The sequence below is a fragment of the Mus caroli genome, unplaced genomic scaffold (genome assembly GCF_978045245.1).
Source record: "Mus caroli unplaced genomic scaffold, Mus_caroli_1 scaffold_10, whole genome shotgun sequence".
Lineage (NCBI taxonomy): Eukaryota > Metazoa > Chordata > Mammalia > Rodentia > Muridae > Mus > Mus caroli.
Genome location: NW_028227265.1, coordinates 73800609 through 73820638, shown reverse-complemented (window position 1 = coordinate 73820638; position 20030 = coordinate 73800609). Strand labels below are relative to the sequence as shown.

The 20030-nt window shown below is 35.7% G+C and overlaps 1 protein-coding gene and 1 pseudogene across 1 annotated transcript in view; one reads left to right on the top strand and one right to left on the bottom strand.

The window, feature by feature from the left end:
* The window catches only part of Glra3 (glycine receptor alpha 3), a 173231-nt gene that overhangs the window by 15736 nt on the left and 137465 nt on the right, over positions 1–20030 (top strand). The gene's annotated exons all lie outside the window — the stretch shown is intronic.
* Positions 16141–16916, bottom strand: LOC110299879 (small ribosomal subunit protein eS7-like; annotated as a pseudogene).

The window sequence follows — 20030 nt, the reverse complement described above, 5'->3', positions numbered from 1 at the left end:
GTTTCCACTTTAAATTCTCTGCACATATCTTTCCTGCACTAAAGACTTGAGATACCAGTGCTTTACCCTAAAATATCTTGCTTTTATATCTTGACTCTTATGTTGTGAATTTATTATTTTTAAAATATACTTTAAAATATGCATTGGTACAAAATTAGTCAAAACAGCAACCAGTGAATTCAAAGTAAATTAGTATTATTAATGCTGTGTATAATTTTGGTGAATTTTACTATCAAATTATAAATACAAAGTCCTTCCAGGTAGTCATGTTCACTCCAGATTGGTAGGTTCAAGAACATTCTTTATGCTTTAGATTTCAATGATTTTTATAAGATGTACTTAGGTCATACAAAAACCAAATTTACATTTTTGACAAAGTGTGTATTTTTAAAGTCTAAGAGGTACTTTCTTAATTAAAATTCAGAACCAAGACATCTTTCTTAGACACCTGCTTATTGATGGTTTTATGTTGCAGGTTTGACATTAATCACTCAAAAGTTATTGAAACCAACCTCAAAGAAGTTTTTTTTTTTATAAATTAAACTACTTAATGCTTATTAAATGTATATTAAAGAACAAAGTTCTCTTGAGCTATACCTGGAGCAACCTATCCTTTATCAAGGAGAATACTAAAAGCAAATAGTATATTACTGTTCTCTGCTCATCTCAATCCCCATGAAGAAAGTAACATGATCTAAGTTCTCCCCTTATCACTGAAGTTTCCAGCCTAGTAAAGAATATAATGATGTTTTATTCAGCTTATCAATAATGAACACCAGTGAATGACCAAGCTATACAAATGAGATAGGCTGTGTTCTATAAGTTACAGTTGGAGGAATAAAACTTCTGACTTAGCTTAGCAAAAGAAACATGAACTAGTTGAGATTTAAGAAAAATAATTGATAAAATTTTAGTAAGCAAAATATGCATCCTAGTTCCCAATGATCTGTCCACACTCCTAATTGTGAGCAGCTGCTATTACAACTTAGTAGGCCCCAATTATATTATATTCCACACTTCAGATAGAGAAAATGCTCTGTCCCCTTTTTAAGATGCAACATTCATGGAGGTAATGAAGACTTCATGTATGGTGTGGAATAATGTTTGTGTGCACATGTGGGACAAATGACCACAAATAGAATAAACAGTTTTCAAAACCAACCTGAAGAGATGAGAGACCTAAGGCTGATGTTTTTTCCTGTGGCTCAGACAGCCACATTCTACCTCACTATAATCTTTGAAGACATTTTCTTAACATATGTCAAAAAGAATTAAAAAAATTATATTTCCTCCAAAAGGAAGAAAAGAGCCATGTTGATTATGAACAACATTCTATAACATGCAATTCATCTTAAGAAACCAGTACTAATTTACATTTAAAAAAATAAACTTTAATGATACGCATTTCTTTGGACTGTTAGCAGAATACAGAACTAATTTGCCATTTTGTAGGGTTGATGTTGTAGCTGCTAACATAGTAATTGATGTGTAACTATATAAAATCTGTATTCAAATTTCAAATCACCATAAGCATTTATTTCAAACCAATCTCAAAGGGTTTATGTGAATTTAGTTTTGCTTTTTCCACAATAAGTTAGGTAATGCTGTTTTCAGTTCTGTTGTCTCTTCAGGAATACAAATACTTAGGATAAATCAAAACTGTTCCCAGGTACTGCCCGATCCTCTCCTGGCCACTCTCATAAAAGTGCATCTCAATGTAAAAAAAAGTTGGGGATTTATATATTTTTAAGACAAGGATCTTATTTAATTAGGAATAGCACTGCCTTTCTCTTCTATTGTTTGGTTTTTCTGAGAGAGAGAGAGAAGGAGAGAGATAGACAGAGACAGAGACAGAGACAGAGACAGAGACAGAGACAGAGACAGAGAGAAAGAATGAGACACAGAGAGACAGAGACAGGGAAAGAAAGAGAAGAAGAGACAAACAGAGGAAGGCACACAGAATTTTCATAGAAAATCTTCTCTGGCCACTCTCCATTTCTTAACCTATGCTACTACAGAAAAACCTAAGGGAGATTTCTGTTGACTGGTTTAGGAGAAGAATTGAAGCAAACAGTCCATCTTCTCTCTTTCTGCCTTTTCCCATGAAGTTTTGAGTAAAGCAGGGTGTGCATGCCTTAAATAGACCAGAGAAGTATCTCTCCTTAAAACAGCTGTGGCAACTATATCCACCCTGTGCTTTCACACACACACACACACACACACACACACACACACACACACACACACACACACACACATATACATATATATACATATATATACATATATACATATATATATGTATATATATATGAAATATATATATATGTATATATATATATGAAATAACCTTCACCCATCCACTCATGAATTTTTTATGTCAATTTTAGTGAAGTCTACCCTTGGAGGAAATCGACATCGCCTAGTTGCTGCTAAATTTGAGAAGTCCGTTTTATGCTAAATGTGTATGTTTTATATAAAGTGCTTATTCATACACTATCAATTCTTCCAGGGATATTTTTACTAAATGATTTTGAGTTAAACATAGTTTAAATATTAATGTGTTGTTAGAAATCTACTTTACAAGTGACCTACTAAGTTTATTTTTAAAGAAACATAATTTATAAGTTTCTAATATTGTGGATTATTTTTATGATAATAAGTTTGTATGCCCATTGTGATATTCCCTCTCTAATTCATTTTAAGCCCATTCAGTTCAATGTCCACAATTTTCCTAATAGGCCACCAATCTACCAACAGTGACCTCTACATTGAAAATGGTTAGTGTTCAGTTTTCATCTTTAAGAACTGTCAATAGTTTTGTTGCCTGTCCCCTTGCTTCATCTTCTTTAGTGCCTTTTTTTTTTGAGGATTCTTTATCCATTTTATTTTTATTAGATATTTTCTTTATTTACATTTCAAATATTATCCCCTTTCCTTGTTTCCCCTCTGAAAACCTCCTATTCCCTTCCCCCTCCCCTGCTCACCAACCCACCCACTCCTGCTTCCTGGCCCTGGCATTCCCCTGCACTGGGGCATAGAACCTTCACAGGACCAAGGCCTCTCCTCCCACTGATGATTGACTAGGCCATCCTCTGCTACATATACAGCTGGAGCCATGATGTATACTGGTTGGTTGGTGGTTTAGTACCTGGGAGCTCTGGGGGTACTGGTTAGTTCATATTGTTGTTCCTCCTATGGGCTGCAAACCCCTTCAGCTCCTTGGATCCTTTCTCTAGCTCCTTCATTGGGGACCCCGTGCTTAGTTCAATGGATGGCTATGAGCATCCACTTCTGTATTTGCCAGGCACTAGCAGAGCTTCTCAGGAGACAGTTATATCAGGATCCTGTCAACAGGCACTTGTTGGCATTTAAAATAGTGTCTGGGTTTAGTGATTAAGCTGGTTCCAAGGACCTTTCTACACTGGGTGTCCTTCTCCCATGTTTTTTTTTTTTCTTTGTTGTTGTTGTTGTTCAGTTGGGCTATATTCTCCTCTATCTGCTCTTTCTTCTCTTTTCTGTTTTATTTACTTTTCCCAAGAGATTATATAGTCTCAAAGACTTTAAGTCCATTTGTAATATAATATAATATAATATAATATAATATAATATAATATAATATAATATAATATGACATAAATTCACAAGGTAAGCATCGTGACCCCAGCAAATACCTGGACAAATGTAAACTTCAAAAGAGAGTTTATTTCGCCTTTATAGTTCTCTGGTTGACTACAATATGAATTCTATGAGACACATGATTTGGGGCAATTTTTTTTTTGTAGATTCCAAAGTCCCCCAAACAGCGCTTGGTATATTTCTAAGAATAGTGTAAAGAGAAAATGAGTAGGTATTGGTATTAAACAAATCGCCCTTTCCTGTGAAGAATTTTTAATTTTTCTTGTTTGCAAAACCCTCTTCTACACGTCTTAACCAAATTCTGCTCTATTTCTAATCCTTTACTTTGAAATTCTTCCAAAGAATAATTTGTGTATGGATAAAGCATCAAAATAATAATTTAAACAAGGCATCTTCTTAGCACTCCTTGGTCCTGAATGCCATATATTTGCATTCAGAAGCAGCAGTATTTTCAAATGCTTGCTTTTACTCTGATGATTATTTTCACACATAAATAACAACTGATGATTGTTTATTATTGGCTCACATATTGTTTGCCTTTAGTTTTCCATTTTTTCTCTGTTGTTTCTTATTTGATTTTATTGAATACTTAATTGTGCTAGGTAGTTTTCAGGTCCCTCTGACATGGAATACAGACAGTCCTTATAGAAGAAAAATGCCCACACCAGATTTGGTAATGCGTAAGCCTATAGTATATTTTTCTTGATTGACAATTGATGTGCTAGGGTTTTATGTTGGCCATCCACTGCCAAGCAAAGATCCTTCCTTTAAGAGCAGTTTAGAGCCCTAATGAGAAATAATTTTTCATTTGGAAGACAATTGAGGAGATTCATTTTATTTTTAATGTTTGACAGTTTTACTAAGCATAAGTTGACATCATTCTCCACTAGTTAATCTACTCTGAACCTAAATGAACTCCTTTTACTTTGAAAAGATATATATCTTCATCCTCTTTATATTATCTACATGGTAAGGTATATAGATACAGGAAGAGATTGTTTTCTCCTTTTTGTCTTCCAGGAACTTGAAGGATTTTGTTCTTTGTGTCTCTTTTCTACTCATTTCTAAGATAAACTTATGTATGGCTCTAGTCACTTGGCACTATTTTAGTGCCATTTCAAGACAAACAATTATTAATGACTTTTCTTGATATACTTAAAATGTTTACTTATATGTAAAGCTTTAAATTACTTGAAATTTATTTCTATCCATGATGTGAAATGAGAGATCAAGTTATCTTTTCCTATAGATGGTTGAGGTTTCATGACACCATTCATTTCAAGTAGCTCTTCCCTATATGTAGAACATTTTGCAGTTCACCTGAAATTCACTTCAGAATTTAATTTCTTATAAAAATTTCCTTGAGCATCCTATCTCATAAACTCTCATTCATTGTCTATTTTATTCTACTGATTGCTTTCCCTTCAAACTTAGAATACTCTCTGGTTTTCCTGTTCACTTATATTTCTGCTTCTTCCATTATAATGTACAGGTCTAGGCCACAAAAACTTTTCTGATACTCTATTCCATAGAGAGTTTAGTGGATGCTTTGTTACTACATAGGAACAATAACATAAGTATAGGCATATGTTTTTAAAAATACACAAAATAAATTGTAAATGAAAAGAATAAATACATGATATTCATATCATGTTGTAACATGAATGCTTTTATTTGTAATCTATGTATTTTGTAGTATGTGTGCATGTGCGTGTGTGTGTGTGTGTGTGTGTGTGTGTGTGTGTGTGTGTGTTGTGCGTGTGTATGGACGCACACCAGTTGAGGCCAGGGAAATGATATAACATGTATTGTTCTAAAGTTCTCTACTTTGTGTTCTCTATCTATCTATTTATCTATCTGACTGCCTGTCTGTCTGTCTATCTCCTCCCCTCCCCCCTTCTCTGTGTAATTCATGTGTATGCATGTGGCCACGTTTGTTCACACAACACCACTAATGGAACCCATGTAGATCTCAGAGGATATCGATAATGTTGGTTCTTGCAATTCAGTTTACTTGAGACAGAGTTTCTATGTTTGTCCACAAGCTTCCAGATGCTCTTGCATGTCTCCCATATCTTGATAAAAACACTAGAATTGCACATGCTTATTCTATGGCTTCTAGATTTTACTTGGATTATGGATATTCAAACTCAGATATTCATATTTGCATTTTCTTGGCTAAAGCTATTACACACTAAGCCATCTCCTGAGGCCACTGTTGTTTTGGAGACAAAGTATCTCATTAAACAAGGGGTTCAATGATTCTGCAGAGTCAGCTGGTCAATAGGCCCAAGGGAGTCACCTATTCCTATCTCCTAGCAACAAAAAATAGTATAAACCACACTCAAGGTACTAGTCCAGCCAACATTAAAATGGAGAAAATTAGGATAGCCATTAAAAATTAATTGACATTTCAAAAGTTACATATTTTAAAATTACTATACTTAATTTTAGAAAATTTCTCTATTTCACATAAGGTAGAACTGTTTTAATTTCTTTTTTCTCTTTTAATTTATTCTTCTCTCATGTATCATATCCCAACCACAATTTTACCTCTCTTCATTCCTCCCTCCCAGTTACCTGCTTTTGCCTATCCATTCCTCCTCCTTTCCCTTCACAAAAGGGCAGGCTTCACAGAGATATCAGCCAAATATAACAAATCAAGTTGCAGTAAGACCAGGTACCTCCAAATATGAGATATCAAGTTGCAATAAAACTAGGCACTTCCTTTCACATTAAGACTGGAAGAGGTAACCCAGTATGAAAAGATGGGTTCCAAAAGCTAGCAAAAGACTCAAGAGTCCGCCTATAGGTCCCACTATTAAAAGTCACACAAAAAGATCAAAATGCATAACAGTAACATATCTGCTGGGGGCCTAGGTTAGATCTCTGCAGGCTTTCTATTTGTTAGTTCACACTCTGTGAGCTCCTATGAGCCTAGATTAGTTGATTCTATGGCTCTTCTACTACTGTTCTTGACCCCTCTGTCTCCAACAATCCTTCTTTGCCCTCTTTCTGAAGGATTTCCCTAATACACCTAATGTTTGGCTGTGAGCCTATCTGTTCCCACCAGTTACTGAATGAAACCTCTCTAATGGTTATTATGCCATTCTCCTGTCTAAGAGTATAGCAGACTATTATTGGGAATCATTTCATTTTCTTTTTAATTTTTGCCTGTCATGTTTGCTTCTATTCTAGGTCTCTGAGCTATCCAGCATCAGGTTCCTACCCCTCCAGGCTCCTTTTAGTGGAATGGGTGGCAAGCTACACCAGTTCTTGGTTGGCCACTCCCACGATTTCTGTGCCACCTTTAATCAAGCAGGACAAATTGTAGATCAAAAGTTTTGTGGCTGGGTTGGTGTCCCAATTCCTCCACTGGATGCATTGCCTGGTTACAGAAGATGGCTGATTCAGGCTCTGTATCCCTCATTACTGAGGGGTTTATCCAAGGTCATCCTTGTAGATTCTTAGGAGTTTCCAATACACTAGGTTTCTACCCTATCCCTGAAACATCCCTACCCCCCCAAACACAATTCCAGTTGTCTCTGTCATTACTGTGATGTGTTTTCATTTCTGTGGAATATCCCTTTGAATCTCATAGATTCTTCTCTTCTTTATTTCCTCTGTGACTCTTCTCAACTTGAGCACTGAGATTGTCTCCATGTGGTGCTATAGAGACCAAGGGATATGACTGAGTGTCTAAGGCTCTGAGTAATGTGGTTCCCAACATGTTCTCCAGCTTCCCTTGCCATTGTGCTAGCATCCCTTGTCTCTATTCTAACTTCACTACACTTCTTGCTGTTCCAGATTTCCTGTGTCCTTACACTTAGATGCCATGGTACTTTTTTCAAAGCATTTTTCTGTATGAAATTCTAAATTATACCCACCTCTGTGACATATTTCACAGTTTTATACTGATGAATTCATTTTGAGCTATTTAAAATATACTACAGAAGCAAAATCCATTTCAGTCCATCTATTGAAAAAATTTCAATCTAACCTCGAAAGTGTTAAGTGCAAATTCAATCAATGAGTTACAGCAGATTGAATGTTGTGAATGAGAGTTTTGGGTAGAAAAGAATGAATGTTACTTAATGCCCATATAAATAGATCATTTTTGAATTTGACTTAGAATTTCTTTTGCTGAAACAGTTTCTAATATGAATTGTTTTCATGGCTAGGGACAAGTTTTTCTGTTTATGTTCCTTGCTTATTACCAAGGTTTCTCTGTATTCTTTCTACTCATGCTTCATGATCCCACTAGAGCCACCCAGGACATTTCACATGAATTAGCTTGCATTGATGTCGCTGGAGTTCAATCAAAGAGTCATGGTGCTAAATGCAAAAAGAACATGTCTTTGTCATAACTTCCTTGCATTTAATAAACATATTATATATTTTGCCATTTGTTTTTATCAAACTTATCTGTGAAAAAAATGTGGATCACTGTTAAGTCTGTTTTATTACTAGTGAAAGAATGTCTTGCTTGCCCAAGGCCAAACAACTAGTTAGTGGCAGCAAAGGCCCACAAAGTGAGGCTCCTGGCTGTGCATCTGGAGCCTTTAATCACTCTACCATGAGGCCTTCTGTTTAATTATCCTGTGAACTCAATACATAATATGAGCTGTTAAGCCGATTCTAAGCAATTTCTATGTACGCTGAAACATTTAATTAGTTTTCTTTAAAATAAATAAGTCATTAGGAAACTACAAATTAGCTAGTTAATTAGCTGTGTTATGGCCTTTTGGTTCTTTCAGCTGAAATAAGCTGATGCCAAAACTACCAAAAAGACTATCTATTACCCATGAGATAATCAGCTCTCACGAAGCTATGGGAGTCATCAAGAATTTTAAGCTTAAAACTATTAAAGTGTTCAGTAAAATGTAGTGATTGTGTGAGAAAGATATGTCTTGTATAAAAATTAGTATTGTTCAACTTTACCTGTTCCATTGTGGCATAGTGATAAAATGCTTTCCTAGCCTGTTTGAGACCTCAGGTTTGATCTTCAGCATAATTAAGAAGAAGAAGAAGAAGAAGAAGAAGAAGAAGAAGAAGAAGAAGAAGAAGAAGAAGAAGAAGAAGAAGAAGAAGAAGAAGAAGAAGAAGAGGAAGAAGAAGAAGAAGAAGAAGAAATCTTCTGCCTAGTTTAGGGCACATTGGGTGTAAATTAAGATTACCTTTAAATAGGTTTTTTTTTTTTGCTTTCTTTTTTAAATTTTTTTATATTTTTTATTAGGTATTTTCCTCATTTACATTTTCAATGCTATCCCAAAAGTCCCCCATACCCTCCCACCCACCCACTCCCACTTTTTGGCCCTGGCGTTCCCCTGTACTGGGGCATATAAAGTTTGCAAGTCCAATGGGCCTCTCTTTCCAGTGATGGCCAACTAGGCCATCTTTTGATACATATGCAGCTACAGTCTAGAGCTTCGGGGTACTGGTTAGTTCATAATGTTGTTCCACCTATAGGGTTGCAGATCCCTTTAGCTCCTTGGGTACTTTCTCCAGCTTCTCCATTGGAGGCCCTGTGATCCATCCAATAGCTGACTGTGAGCATCCACTTCTGTGTTTTCTAGGCCCCGGCATAGTCTCACAAGAGACAGCTATATCTGGGTCCTTTCAGCAAAATCTTGCTAGTGTATGCAATGGTGTCAACGTATGGAAGCTGATTATGGGATAGATCTTGTAAATCTTAGTGATTCTGCAGCTAAATATACTTGGTTTCAGAGTATCTTTAGCAATTGATCCTTTGGTTACTGCTTCTGTCTTGGTTTGTTACTCATCCTTCTTATTTTCCTATTTTATAATTATTCACATAGTTTATACAAGCTCTTTGCAGTGCTTTTCACTCCATCCTCTTGTCTTCATTTTAGTATCTGTCCATGATGCCTTTTCAGCATCTTCTTTTGATCTGTCTTAGAAATAAGTGATTCGCTTATGAATTGTAACTGATCTGTTGTGGAGAGAGATGAACTCTTATACTTAATTTATTTTAAAGTTGTATCATTTTGATTTGGTTGGTAAATAAAAGTAGACCTCCTTGCTGAAACACTATAACTTATGTTTTAATTCTTTATAAATGTACAGAAGAATAATTTAATGTTAGTATGGTGATGTTAATATCTGAATCTTCTTTACATACTTAGCCTGATTTTTATTAGTCCTTTCTCGGAATCATATATGTATCCATCTATGTATCTATCTACGTATCTAGCTAATCTATAGATGTCTATATTTAGATATATTTAGATATATTTTATCTATCAAATATTTAGATGTCTATAGATTAGAAATCTCTATAGATGATGTTTATCTAATCTATAGATGTCTAAAAATAGATATATCTAGATATTCATATTTATATGGATAGATTTTATCTATCTCAACTATAGAGATTTATTGATATAGAAGTCTCTATAGTTGATAGATGGATAGATAGATAGATAGATAGATAGATAGATAGATAGATAGATAGATAGATAATTAGGCATAATTAAAAATTTAGGCTGTTGCTTCTTTCTTTCTCCCTACATGGCTGTTACGTGCTTTTACTTACAATGGTAGGTTCTCAGCATCTAGGATCACTGTGTTTCAATCTAACCTTAGAAACAGGTGATTCCAAGTAAACCATGGATACTCTAAGACTGTGTTTCTGATTTTGTTTTTGTTTTTGTTTTTGCCAACAGTTATAATTCTCTGGAATCTTTAGTTCTTATGAATTTACATCTTAGATGAGTCTGGGATATAATTGTTTTCATGTTAGACTCATAAAACATTCAGAACTTGCACTCTATTGTTCAGTTCTCACCTTCTGCTCCTGAAATTTATTGCTTTTTAAAACACAACCTCAAATGTCATATTCTCTTTCTTGAATTTCTTTGCTCTGCACATATTAGCCATGATGTTTTTTCACTGTGTTTTTTTTTCAGTTTTCAGAAAAGGTTTTTCTGTCTGTTTTTCTTTCATTTTTGTTGAAAAGGAGACATAACATCATGATTTCAACACAGAAAATGATAATGGTGTAAAAATGTGTAGTTTGTTAAAGAGACAAGACTACATGGTATTGTTCATTAGCTAAGAACAAAAGACACATATTTTCACTCTCTTATAGAACCTTGGAAAAAAGATTAACTTGATTTAAAATATATTCTGCTGTTTTTAATACATGAATGTGCTGGGGAAACCTTGCAAACTCATCTGTAATGTATAGCTAATGATACCCACCAAGGTTATCGGGATGCCGTTTGCAAACCTTGTGCACCTTAGAAACCTGCAGACAGTTGTCATTTCTGTTGGCAATGTAAAATTCCACATACTCATTTCGGGAAGAAATGAGATCGTTTAAAAACAATACTCATATTTTATTGACACATTGCCCAATAGCAAGATTCAAGATCCCGTAGTCCATCCGTTTTTACTTATTTATATTCCTGTGTAGGTTTTCCAAAAGAGTCCGTTTATTCTTTTCCACTTTGATCCTCTTGTTAATATAAAAAATCAAAATAAAATATCTATGTATAATGTCTTAATTGCAACAATTCCCTTAAAGATAATATGTTTGGTCTGGAATAATCAGAATGTATCTTATTTTAAGATGGGCTATGTTTTCTTCAGTTGGTCCTACACTGAATCATAAAGAAAATGGATAATAAACTGATTTCTTCCATCCTGGTCTTATTTCTTAAGATGGGCTGTGTTTTACTCTCACTCAGACAATGTCAAGCAGTAACAACTGGACTTTCTGTTCCCAAAGAGTGCTAATGTTACAAGATGTGCTAATGGAGATGTAGAAGACAGAGCATACACTTTCTGTTATACAAACTACGTTTCTGCTTAGAATCGGGACACTCATTTGTTCCTGACAGGCCACTTTGTGCAAATCAGTTCATAAAAATATATGCACTGAGGTTTGTAGCCATACATACAACAACTTCTCTTACATGTACAATACTTTTCCCCACTATAAATCTCTGATTACCACTTATTATACAAACATTTATTTAGCATTGATAAAGGAGTTGAGAGTTTAAAAGCATTTAAATTATGTCATTGGATTCACCACCACCAAAAAAAAACCAAAAACTTTATTGTTTATTTTATTCAAAGTCCTTGACAATTTCGATTGTTACTTCAAGAAATTAAGTGAAAAGAATATTTGAACCTTTAAAAGGTCCCATTGGTTAAGTTGCTTGTATCATTCTGCCAAATGGAAATTCAGTCTATCTTGTAAATTCATATCTCTTTAACCATTGATTAGTTCATCTCTCAGACCTGATTCCAGAAGTTTCTTTGTTCACTGTGTTGACAGTTAATGCAGAAACTTACAACTAACAAAAGTGCAGAGAATATGGTGATGTAACGCTCATTCACAAATGGAACTTGTATATCACATTCCATTTATAAGGCTCAGGAACGATCTCCGAAGACAGAGCAGAAAGATCTTATGATCCAGAGGGCATGGAGAACCAGAGTGAATCGATGACTTCAGGATTCATCAGTACAACTGCACTCATGAAGTCATGCCAGCTGTGGTCACCCTGTGTAAGACCTACAGAAGTTCAGGTCTGACCACAGTCTAATATGGAGTGAAAACTCATGAGTCCCCACCTGCCCTACCCAACTGAAGAACTATGGGTAATTGATGGTTTCTGGGGGAGGAAAAGTCAGTTCTCTCTAAGGGCATGGTCCCTGGCATGCTGACCACACTCAGAGTATGCTTGCACTCACCTGAGTGTGGGCAATACTAACTGGACTTGGTGCCTTATTTACATCAAAAGAAGACAGCGGTGAGAGAGTATTCAAAGGTTGATGCTAAGTCTAGGAGGTGTTGAGGGATCCCTGTGGGTGAGCATGAACATAATATATTTAATTGGAATTCTCAAAGAATTATATTTAGAAAGCTTCTGAAGTTTCAACTACTATGTCTTTCTACTATTAATAGGTAAGATACTTAGAATCAAAAAACAAAGCTTTGAAGGGAATGTGTTTAAGATCACTCATGATCTCCAGATAAAATTAATAGTAGGTGTGATCTTCAGTCCATCAGAGAAATGAGCACAGCCAAGTGTGGGAGGAAAGCTAATTAATGCTGTTTTTGAGAAGACTCATAATCAAGTTTGCTTCTTTTAAAAGGACTGATCATGATAATTTGCTAACAATCATAGTAACTTCTTGTAAATATCTTAGCTTTGTTGTAGATTTTGAACAAAAACTGGCCTTGATAATAATGTCTATTTTCAAAATATCTTTCTTCGATTAATCCTATAAAATTTCTGATTTCTTATTTCTATCCTGAGGTTTAAAACCATTAAAAATTATACATTTTGAATATGTATGCATATGAAGTTTACACTTCAAAGAGTGTACATTTCATATTACAGAGCCTTATGTGTGTTTTAGCATGAGATGAGATATGTTAAATAGAGAGTATCTTACTGCTAATGTTAATATGGTACAAAGCTCAGAGACTACTATGTAAGCAGAAAATTTTAGGAACATGTAAGACCAAGAATTAGAGCTAACACAAAGTCTCACATGTATGTAAAGTCTGTACATTTTCTTAGAAAAGGAAAACTGATGTTTCATAGACATCACTCATTTTCACTCAAAATTAAGTCTATCCAAATAAAACCAAACACTTCTACCTAACTGTATGGCTCTATGGCATTAGCCCATTTGGGAAATGGTAATAGCCTGTTGGTAAATGGGAGTGCATACACACAGAAACTTATTTCTCATAGTGCTGCAATCTGAAATGTCCAAGATTAAGCCACAAAAACCCCTAAGTGTCTGATAAAGGTTTGCTAGTTCTAAGATCACATCTTCACACTGTGACCTCATATTGGATGGATCTAAACCAACCTCTGTGAATTCTTTTGTGATTCCTTTACTACCATGAGTCTAATTAGCTGTCCAACATTCCACATTGTATGACCACAGGCTTGGACTTAGAATTTCATTATAGAAATTCAAGAAAAAATACAAACACATGAGTCATATTTACTGGAAAAAAATCATGTGATATTTGATTTTTTTCTTTATTTTATACATGTTAATCTGCAAAGCTTGGTTTGCCATTTTTGTTTTGAAATGTGATCATATTTTTTCTTATATCCCAGATGATAGAAGGTAGGAGGTCATTTCCTCCACTGTCTTCACATTTCCTGCTGTCTGCTTTCTTATAAAGAATCCAAAGATAGCAGTTACTTTGAACACTTAAAGTCTCAAAGAAGAGTCACACATACTTTACTGTGGTTAGAAAGTTTTTTTAATTTAACATTTTCACGCAGTATATTTTGATTATACATTTTCCTCCTCCACCTCTTCCCACATCCTCTCTACCTCCCTAGTAACCTAACTACATGTTTTCTCATAGAAATAAAAATAAAATAAAAACTTGAAAAATATAAACTAAAAAGAAAGAAAACCAGTAAGTCATAAAATAACAGAAAACAAAACAAAACAAAACAAACATACAAAAGAACAACAAAAAAAGTAAGCCTGTTTTATGTTGGCCTAAACATGGGAACTATTTTGAAGTGTGGTTGACACACCAGGTGGCTTTCTATTGGAGAAAACCGATTTTCTGTCTCTCGGGAGGTATCAATTAGAAAGAGCTTCTTGATTAGATGTGGGAATTTGTGTCCACTACCACTTCTTAATGTGATTTTTGTCTGGTCTGAAGTGTGCAAGCCTTGCGCATGTTTTCATATTCTCCGTGAGTCCATATGTGTATCAGTCCTGTTGTGACTGGAAGACACTGTTTTCTTGGAGTCTTTTATACCTCTGCCTGTTGCAATCTTTCAACCTTTCTTTACCTGAGATTCCTAAGTGTTGAGGACAAGGATTTGATTAATAAAAAAAAAAAAAAGTCCATTTAGAACTCAATGATCCAAAGTCTACGATTCTCTTTAATGTTTTCCAGTTCTGGATCCTTTTGTTAACTATTTTCTAGTTCAAGAAGTAGCTTCTCTAGTCAGGAGTGAGCAAGGCAATTCTCTTTGGGTAAAGGCATTTGTTTTTAGGAACGGTTTTATTGTCATTTTTCTTTACCAGAATAATAGCAGTAGAGCTTCCCCTAAGCTATGACCTATCAAGTCTCAGAAGCTTAACCACTTTAATAGTATCCCATAGACTCTGTCTCATGCATTAGGCTTTAAGTCTTACTTTTAAAAAGTGGTTATTTATATACATAGCATGCATGCCACTGTTGTATCAGTATATTTTGTGGGCATCCCTCTCTTGTAGGTCACAGGATTTATAGCTGGCTAAAATTTGTTAATTAATAATTACTCCAAAAGTAGTGTACAAGGTACCTTCTGGTGCACTTATTAAGGGTGAAACTTTTAGATAAGTTTAAAGACTGATCTTTCTATACTTGATGACATTAACAGGTTGTGTCTTCACCAGTAGGGCCCTACCATCCATCTATAGAGAATAGTCAAAAAGCTTGACAATGGCCTGTGATCTCTATGAGGCTTCTCTCAACAAGGCATAACTCATATCTAGCACTGCCATTTTGGTGGAATAAAATATCTTGTTGGGGCATTATTTCCCACATTATGTGACTATGAAGATGGGCAACAAATGATAAAGACCTTTTTTCCATATTTTTATTAGATATTTACTTCATTTACGTTTCAAAGGCTATCTCCAAAGCCCTCTATACTCTCCCCCCTGCCCTGCTTCCTGGCCCTGGCATTGCCCTGTACTGGGGCATATGATCTCTGCAAGACCTCTCCTCCCATTGATGGCCGACTCGGCCATCCTCTGCTACATATGCAACTAGAAACACAGCTCTGGGGGTTACTGGTTAATTCATATTGTTGTTCCTCCTATTGGGTTGCAGACCCCTCTAGCTCCTTGGGTACTTTCTCTAGCTCCTTCATTATCCCTGTGTTCCATCCAATAGATGACTGTGAGCATCCACTTCTGTATTTGCCAGGTATTGGCATAGATTCATAAGAGAGAGTTATGCCAGGGTCTTGTCAGCAAAATCTTTCTGGCATATGCAATAGTGTCTGGGATTGGTGGTTGTATATGGGATGGATCCCTAGGTGGGGCAGTCTTTCCTTCTGTCTTATCTCTGAACTTTGTCTCTGTAACTCCTTCCATGGGTATTTTGTTCCCCATTCTAAGAAGGAGCGAAGTATCCACACTTTGATCTTCCTTCTTCTTGAGTTTCATGTGTTTTGCAAATTGTATTTTGGGTATTCTAAGTTTCTGGGCTAATATCCACTTATCAGTGAGTGCATATCATGTGTGTTCTTTTGTGATTGGGTTTCCTCACTCAGGATGATATCCTCCAGATCAATCCATTTGCCTAAGAATTCCATAAATTCATTGTTTTTAATAGCTGAGTAGTACTCCATTGTGTAAATGTATCACATTTTCTGTATCCATTCCTCTGTTGAGGGATATCTGGGTTCTTTCCAGCTTCTGGCTATTATAAATTGCTGCTATAAACATAGTGGAGCATGTGTTTATTTTACAAGTTGGAACTTTTTTTTTTTTTTTACTATGAATGACACTTTATTCAGTCATTTTCTTTACAACTGAAACTCTGGGAATTCAAAATTAACATCCTTGCCTGTGAGCTTCTTGTACACACCAGAAAAAGTTTCAACCTGTGTCCCACATTGTTCTGCTGTGCTTTGTCTAACTGGACTTTTATGAGCCAGCTGCCATCCAGTTTCACAGGGATCCTCTTACCCACAATTTCACTTGGGAAGACTAAGTCCTCAAGGATGGCGTCATGCACTGCGGTCAGGGTGCAGCTTCTGGGGCGCTTCTGCTTATTTTTCCTATGACTTTTCCGGGTTGGCTTGGGCAGAATCCTCCTCTGAGCAATGAAGACCACGTGCTTCCCACTGAATTTTTTCTCCAATTCACGAACTAGCCGGACTTAGAGTTCCTGGAAAGATTTAAGCTGAGGAACTGGTACAAAAATTATGATAGCTTTCTGACCACCACCAACTTCAATTTCCTAGGATGTGGTGATGTTCAGTTCCAGCAGCTGCGCCTTGAGATCTGCGTTCATCTCCAGCTAGAGCAGCACCAGAGAGATGCCAGACTCAAACTCTTCTGACTTCTTGCCATTGGGCTTCATGATCTTTTTTTATTATTATTATTACATATTTTCCTCAATTACATTTCCAATGCTATCCCAAAAGTCCCCCATACCCTCCCCCCCACTTCCTTCCCCACCCATTCCCATTTTTTGACCCTGGCGTTCCCCTGTACTGGGGCATCACGATCTTGGTACTCGAGCTGAACATGGCTTCGTCCTGACTGAGCGCCAGCTTAGAAAGAGAGATGGCTCTCACAAGCAAGTTGAAACCTTTTTAAAAGCCATATTTAAATCAAATTCTCTAGAAGTTTCATAAAATATAAAATGTATGAAATTGAGTCACTTCTATTCTTAATGTACAAATTTACATATAGTAAATTATATGCAAAATCAAATTAGTTGTCATATTCTGTATATGTACAAATATTTAAGTATATTATGACATTCTATTAGAATTTATGTAATAAAAGTATATAGTAACATAGTTTTTCTTGCTATGTAAAAGATTTATGAAATCTTACATATTTAAAAATAATTTATCATTTCTTTTTAGCTATCTCTATCTCAACATGATGTATATTTCATGTATTCATCATAACTCAGTAATAAAGTTAGATAATAAATTATATTAAATATAATGTGCTGTTTATCAAAGGAACCATAATTTCTGGTTTAATTTTATTTAAAAAAATTTAAACCTGCAAAAAAATAAGGAAATATTTAGCAATAAAATCCAATGTTGCTTTTTAGAGAAAGTAGATTGTTTAAATGGGTTTTCTGATGTGCACTGAAATTATTTACATGTCTAAAACTATTTGGCAGTAATATACCTTCCATATTTCATACTAAACTACAGGAGATGAGGAGATGCAACTTTTCACTTCTTCAAATTACATTGACTATTAATTGCAGAAACAATGAGTGCTATCATTTGTGATAAAAGAATGCTGATATTTAGTGATACATATGATTGTATATATACATTTACCTTTAAATTAAAATATTTTCTATAAACTTTTTTCATTCTCTTAAATTTTTTTCATTTTAAATTCTCTAAGGAATAATATAGACTCTTTCCCAGAATTTAGTAATTATTGCTTAATAAATATTTTAACAAGTTAATTTATATGAGTTCTACTCGTATAATTTTTGTTCTTAACAAAAATATATTCTTCTTTAAAAACCTTTATTAGGTATTTTCTTCATTTACATTTACAGTGCTGTCCCAAGAGTCCCCCAAATCCCCTACCCACCTTTTCCCAATTCTTGGCCCTGGTGTTCCCCTGTACTGAGGCATACAAACTTTGCATGACCAATGGGCCTCTCTTTCCACTGATGGCCAACTATGCCATCTTCTGATACATATGCAGATAGAGACACGAGCTCTGGGGGGTGGAGGGGTACTGGTTAGTTCATATTGTTGTTCCACCTGTAGGGTTGCAGATCCCTTTAGCTCCTTGGGAAATTTCCCTAGCTCCTCCATTGGGGGCCCTGTGATCCACCAATAGCTGACTGTGAGCATCCACTTCTGTATTTGCTAGGCCTTCCTTGGCATAGTCTCACAAGAGACAGCTATATCAGGGTACTTTCAGAAAAATCTTGCTAGTGTATGCAATGATGTCAGGGTTTGGAGGCTGATTATGGGATGGATCCCCGGATATGGCAGTCTCTAAATGGTCCATCCTTTCGTCTCAGCTCCAAACTTTGTCTCTGTAACTCCTTCCATGGGTGTTTTGTTCCCAATTCTAAGAAGAGGCAAAGTGTACACACTTTGGTCTTCATTCTTCTTGAGTTTCATGTGTTTGGCAAATTGTATCTTATATATTGGGCTAATATCCACTTATCAGTGAGTACATATCATGTGAGTTCTAGTGTGATTGGCTTACCTCACTCAGGATGATGCCCTCCAGGTCCATCCATTTGCCAAGGAATTTCATAAATTCATTCTTTATAATATCTGAGTAGTACTCCATTGTGTAAAAATACCACATTTTCTGTATCCATTCCTCTGTTGAGGGGCATCTGGGTTCATTCCAGCTTCTGGCTATTATAAATAAGGCTGCTATGAACATAGTGGAGCATGTGTCCTTCTTACCAGTTGGAACATCTTCTGGATATATGCACAGGAGAGGTATTGTGGGATCCTCCTGTAGGACTATGTCCAATTTTCTGAGGAACTGCCAGATGAATTTCCAGATTGCTTGTACAAGCTGACAATTCCACCAAAAATGGAGGAGTGTTCCTCTTTCTCCACATCCTCAACAGCATCTGCTGTCACGTGAATTTTTGAGCTTAGCCATTCTGACTGGTGTGAGATGGAATCTCAGGGTTGTTTTGATTTGCATTTCCCTGATGATTAAGGATGCTGAACATTTTTTCAGGTGCTTCTCAGCCATTAGGCATTCCTCAGGTGAGAATTCTTTGTTTAGCTCTGTATCCCATTTTTTAATGGGGTTATTTGATTTTCTGGAGTCCACCTTCTTGAGTACTTTATATATATTGGATATTAGTCCCATATATGATTTAGGATAGGTAAAGATCTTTTCCCAATCCTTTGGTGGTCTTTTTTGTCTTATTGACTGTGTCTTTTCCCTTACAGAAGTTTTGCAATTTTATGAGGTCCCATTTGTCGATTCTCAATCTTACAGCACAAGCCATAGATGTTCTATTCTGGAATTTTTACCCTGTGCTTATATCTTTGAGGCTTTCCCCCACTTTCTCCTCTTCAGTTTCACTGTCTCTGGTTTTCTGTGGAATTCCATGATCCACTTAGACTTTACCTTAGTACAAGGAGATAGGAATGGATCAATTCGCATCTTCTACATGATGACTACCAGTTGTGCCAGCACTATTTGTTGAAAAATGCTGTCTTTTTTCCCCACTGGATGGTTTTAGCTCCCTTGTCAAAGATCAAGTGACCATCGCTGTGTGGGTTCATTTCTGGGTCTTCAATTCTATTCCATTGGTATACTTGTCTGTTGCTATACCAGTACCATGCAGTTTTTATCACAATTGCTCTATAGTACAGCTTTAGGTCAGGCATGGTGATTCCACCAGAGGTTATTTTATCCTTGAGAAGAGTTTTTGGTATCATAGTTTTTTTGTTATTCCAGGTGAATCTGCATATTGCCCTTTCTAATTAGTTGAAGAATTGAGTTGGAATTTTAATGGGGATTGAATTGAATCTGTAGATTGCTTTTGGCAAGATAGCCATTTTTACTATATTGATCCTCCAATCCATGAGCCCTCGAGATCTTTCCATCTTCTGAGATCTTCTTTAATTTCTTTCTTCAGAGAGTTGAAGTTCTTATCGTGCTGATCT